The following is a 5,273-nucleotide window of genomic DNA, read 5'->3' as shown; positions in this document are numbered from 1 at the left end:
AAAAATACACATATGTATTTTTCTGTGTGTAGCTTTTAATTTATATAAAAACAGGTGGATGCTCTGCAACAAAAAAAAGATTAACCTACCAAAATTTAAATGAAATTACTCTTTTTATTACTGAACAGCAAAAGGTTTCACTAGCACTGATTAAAGTACTAATTATTAAAGTGTTCTAACAGGTAGGAAGGAACACATAGGAATAGATAAGATAGCTGCACCTGATAGGACAAAGGGCAGAAGCATTGCTACAAAGCAAAAACCTGTTAAATCTAGCTAGTGGGGGCAGCAGCCCAGTACGTAAATTAACTAGATAACAAGTTTGAATGTGACAGATTTCCAATGGGTGTACCTTATTTTCCTTCAAAAAATCGGTATTTCTTTTGCAGTTACAGCAAAAGCATGCCATAGAAATATTGAATATTTATATTTCTCATAAAATTTATGTAAAACCTCTCACAAAGTGATCAAGAAAAACCTCTTCACAACAGTTCACAATAGTGGGAGAAAGTTGCTATACAAAACTTCTCCAGACAGATTTCCATGCACAAAAACATGTTGGCAGAGTCTGTAGTGATTCTAATGGTCAAAATTACTTTTAGAGGAAAATAAGGCAAAAAAAGGAGCAGGGGGGGAGTGCAGGGAGAAAAAGTGTTGTGGTGTCCTCAGAGGAGCATCCTGCCAAGTAGGGGTGTCCTTCCTCCCTCATGCAGCAGGTGATTTGCCTCAAAGCTTTTTCCCATACTAACACAACCGGTTTTCATCAGGGCCTGTTTGAAGTCTCTGCTGGGTGGTGGTGCTTTTGATGTCCAAGTGTTCAAAAGATAAATTAGTTTTTGGTAGAACCGCTTTGTTAAAGTTTAGGGCTTGACATGCTTCGATGATCTCAGACCTAGGTGGGAGTTAACAAAGCTTAAGAAGAAGGATGTATCAATCATATCAGACACAAAGAATGCAGAATTTATGGGCCACAAGGACATTTGGCAGAGCTCTGCTGAGCTTTGTGCTGGTGTGTTACTGGATCTCCTGGGGCTCCAAATGGAAGCCAGAGCAGCAGCTGCAGGGTAGGGAAACAGAGGAATGAATCTCATCCCACTGGCAACAGCTTCCCAGGAGAATCTGCTGTAACAACAGCACAGGGCTGGCCATGGAGAAGGCTGTGAGGCCTACAGCACAGCAACAGCAGTGTGGCCACAGCACAGGTAAAACACTGCACTGGAGACCCTGGGAAACACTGTCCCCACAGCCCACAGGGTCAAAGGGTGCAGAGCTGCTAGAAGAAGCTGCAAAGGGGCTGCAGGTAGAACATCCAAGGAGCTGAGCACCCATGTGGTGGACACCCATGTCAGAAGGAAAAGAAGATGGTTATGGAGATGCTGCCAGTAAAACCCACAGGGCTGTCTGACAGTCATCTATGGAAATCAGTGAGGAGCAAAGGCCAGTCAGCCTTTAAACCCCTCAGCATGGAGCCTCATTTTTTCCCTTTTCTTATTCAAATATCAGAGCAGTGGCTTCAATTACAGCTGATTAGGTTAGATTACCTGATTAGAAGAATCCTAGCACATGAGGGCTGCTGATACTGCTCTTTGCAAGACCTGTCTATTGCAAATACCTGCAGAATCTGCAATCCAATAATCTTGTTGGTAGGTCAGACTTTAGGTATAGAATGCAGTCTTCTGTATAAGGCTGCATTTGGCAAAGAAGAAGAAAGGAAAAACATTAGAAAAATAATGGAAAACTGAGAGACAAGAATAAAAAAACTAAGGACAGAAAAAGTAAAAAATATTTGCTCCATAAGTACCCCAGAAATATATCATATGGAAACTTCAGTTACTTATGAAGTCCAGCATTAACAGAGGCAATGGAATAGTGACATGCATGGTTGACTTGACTAGTTTGAACATAGCTGATGAAAAAATAAATCTTGCTTCAAAATATTTTTTTCCCCAAAATCTCCATTCAGTATTTATTTACTTGATGGAGAGTGATTTGACAGAAAAATTTCTTTCCAGGAAAGGAAGTCCTCTTATCAACATTCTATGTGATACATGAGGATTGAGCTGAACAGAGAAGAGCCTTCTGCACCAACAAGAGACCAAAATCGGAGTTTGGATGCAAAACCTTTCATGTAATTATCTCCCGTGTACAAGAGATAATTTCATGAATCCTATGATACTTAAAATAGAGCAAATGAGGGCCCAAAAGAGCCACTGTGGTACATGCTGAATGTGAGGACTGAGAGCTAAAGTTTCCACCAGGATCCTGACAAGTGTTTGTAACTTTATATATCTGTCTGCATCCATTTTAACTCTGTCTTATGGACTGTATCTCAGAATCTGAACTGCAGGAAATAACTTGTTTTAAAATATTTGTCTTGTAATAACTACTCGCCTAAGAGTTTTCTCCTGAAAAAAGTAGCCATCAAAACTCTTGCTTGGAACATGAAAACACCAATTGCAAAGCAAGAACAAGCTGAGAAATTAAGCTGTTAAAAAGCAGCACATGTTAGAATTGATGCCTTTTCCACCTAAAGGTTTTTTTCAAAATGTAAAAACCTTCGTCAGATCCTGATAGCACTAAACAGAGTCACTGGAACAAGCTCCCCAGGGAAGTGGTCCCAGCACTAAGCCTGAGAGAGCTCAAGGAAGACCTGGATGCTCTGAGCCATATGGTTTAGTTTTAGGTAATTCTCTGAGGACCAGGCAGTGGGACTCAATGAGCCCTGTGGGTCCCTTCCAAGCTGAGATGTCCTGTGATTCCATGATTCCCTGTGAACACGCCTGGAGATCTTCATGCCATCAGCATTGTAGAGTAGCAAAGCTGAGTCTTGAGGTAAACATAGTCTGCTGCTCTTGGCTCTCCAGTGTGTTTGAGAGTGTTTATAATACAGTGTTGCCTGCTGGGCTAAACATGTGCTTAGATTGTAAACTGATGGGTTTGAATGACATGCTTTTATAGGCAGCTGATCTTGGGCTGACTCAAGATTTTACTCTCCTTACCACACCACTCTTTTCAGGTCAAAGTTTCCAAGCCTAAGCACAAAGACAATGCTCTTCATCCATCTCAACAAATTTTCATAAGGACTTGATTGCCTTGTAACCAGCTTAGACTGAGAGAAGTAAAAATACTCTTGGGGAATCAAGTCATATTAAATCACAATATCCAGGGCCTGACAACATTTACTAGCACCTCATCATAAAGAAAACAGGTATGTGATTTTCAGCTACCTCCCTTTTACAGTGAAATGTATGTGTGCTCATCCTGAGAGTTTCTAACAACTAGACTAGGTGTTTGTACACAGCAGCAGGTGCTACAAAAATTTGCAACAAAAAAACAGTGCTGAGCGGGCTAACAAAAAATCTGCATCAAAGATTGGAAGATGGAGAAGACCAGAATAAAGTCAGCAAAAATTTCTGGATTTGTGCACAAATTAAAATACCACAGCCTATGTTAAATGTGAGGTAAGAAATCATCTTCACAGGTATCAGATCTAAATTAGGTAAAATTGATTATGAAATGAATAATTACAATCTAGTAACATGCTTGTATCCCTTTTAAATCAAAACATGCTCAGAGAATCTGCAATATTTCTTAAGGGAAGAGCATTAAGCTCAGAATGGAGCCATTTAAACCATTTGTGTGGCAAGAATCAAATGGGCTTGATGGTTTAAATTAAATTGTTTATCCAGAGTCATCAGTCTAACTAGCATGATTGATTTGGACACTGAAAGAGAGGCAACCCCTGCAAGGAGGAGTATGTAAGGAAATTAAGGAAATGGGCTGAGCAAAGGACCTGATGGGGGACCAATGACAAACCAGATCATGTTTCTCTTTCCTTACTTCCCTACCTTAATCTCCCTGCCCTCTCTTCTGCCCTGCAGGGTCTCCTTTGTCTACCAATGGCCACGGCAGAAGTGTGCCACAAGTGTGTGGATGAGGGTGGCTCTCAGAAATCTGCTCGCCCTGGGGACATCTGGACATCCTGCTCTGGCTCTGGGAGAACCAGTTCCACTGCCAGCCACGGCTACCCATGACCACTGTGAGCAATGCTGTTTCCCCCACTCCTGCTTGTGGCCCCCCAGTTGTTCCTGTGGCTGATGGGACTCCTCAAACCTGCACTTGTGTTTCCCATGTCTCCACTGCTTGCTCTGTATCACAGCTTCTCATCTTTAATACTGTCCCCTCTCAGACCAGCTCGTCATCTAGGACAAACCTCCATGAGATGCAACTATAGCAAACCGATTTTTTTCTGCAGTCTGATGCAGCTTGACAGGGCACAGCTGAGCTTTCATGGGGGCAATTTGCAGTTTTATCCACAAGAAATATGTGGGGATGATCTTACATGACTGAACTGCTATTTGCACTGGCAGACTGGAGTTTCTAACTCATTTCTGTTGCAATGGATGTGCTAAAAATTACTATAATTCAATTAAATTTTTTTTGTTCCATTTTGTTGGGTTTTTTTTAAATCCATAGATATAGATGACAACATGGCTACATAAAGTCCATCTGCACATGAAGGGAGGTGTTTGCCAGCCATGCCATAGTTTATTCTCATCACTCTGGTCATCACCTGTTCCTTTTCAGGCTAATACAAATGCACAGTGTATCTCTTCCTCCTTCTTCTCACATTATGTAAAATCATTTTTTAAAATTCTGAAAAAGTTAAACATTGAACCTCATTTTCCATGCTTCTCATTTTATACAAGCCTGGGGGTGACAAATAAAAGGTACTGTAGCATCTATTTGTGTATTTTATAAGACAAAAAGAGTGAATAGTAAGTGGCAGCTATATTGTAAATGTCAGTGTACAAAGGCAACACTGCTTTCTTAGAGACCTGCACTACCTACAGGCTCACAAGAAGACACCAGAGAGAGGCTTTTAAATGCAATGGGAATGGCATCATTTAGAATCATAAATGGGGGTAAGCACATTTTTTAAATTGCTTGGTTTGGCCATACAGGGCAGAATGGCCACAGAGGTTATTTCTGTGGGGCATTGGGGGACAAGTGGAGTCACACAGTAAAAGCCATCAATCTTCTGAAAGCAACAAGGGTGGTAACATGTCAAATGAAAAACACAAGTGAAAACAACAGGCATTGTTCTCACATTGTCACTGAGGATCCTGTTAGCCTCAGCTGTCATGCTTACCCCCAAATCAAAGACATAAAAAATTTCAGACAAGTTGTACCTCTGCAACTCTTCCTGTGGGTGGAATAGGAACAATAATTAGATAGAGGTCACTGTTGTTTGACTTCTACAAACAGGTAGA

At 41.0% G+C, this 5,273-nt stretch overlaps 1 long non-coding RNA gene across 2 annotated transcripts; it reads left to right on the top strand.

Annotated features, from left to right (window-relative positions):
* The first annotated feature begins 819 nt into the window (after nt 1-819).
* LOC111941684 (uncharacterized) lies at nt 820-4,404 on the top strand. 2 transcript variants are annotated; one of them, XR_002870202.2, is made up of 5 exons: nt 820-1,202; nt 2,013-2,128; nt 3,017-3,208; nt 3,288-3,461; nt 3,882-4,404. It is a non-coding gene; the product is annotated as an uncharacterized LOC111941684 (long non-coding RNA). The 2 variants fall into 2 exon arrangements; XR_015280920.1 differs by having other exon boundaries at nt 3,017-3,461.
* The last annotated feature ends 869 nt before the right edge of the window (nt 4,405-5,273 follow it).

This window comes from Cyanistes caeruleus, chromosome Z, assembly GCF_971803275.1.
Source record: "Cyanistes caeruleus chromosome Z, bCyaCae1.hap1.1, whole genome shotgun sequence".
NCBI classification, from domain to species: domain Eukaryota; kingdom Metazoa; phylum Chordata; class Aves; order Passeriformes; family Paridae; genus Cyanistes; species Cyanistes caeruleus.
Note: the sequence above shows the minus strand (reverse complement) of the source record. Positions and strands in the feature narration are given on the sequence as shown.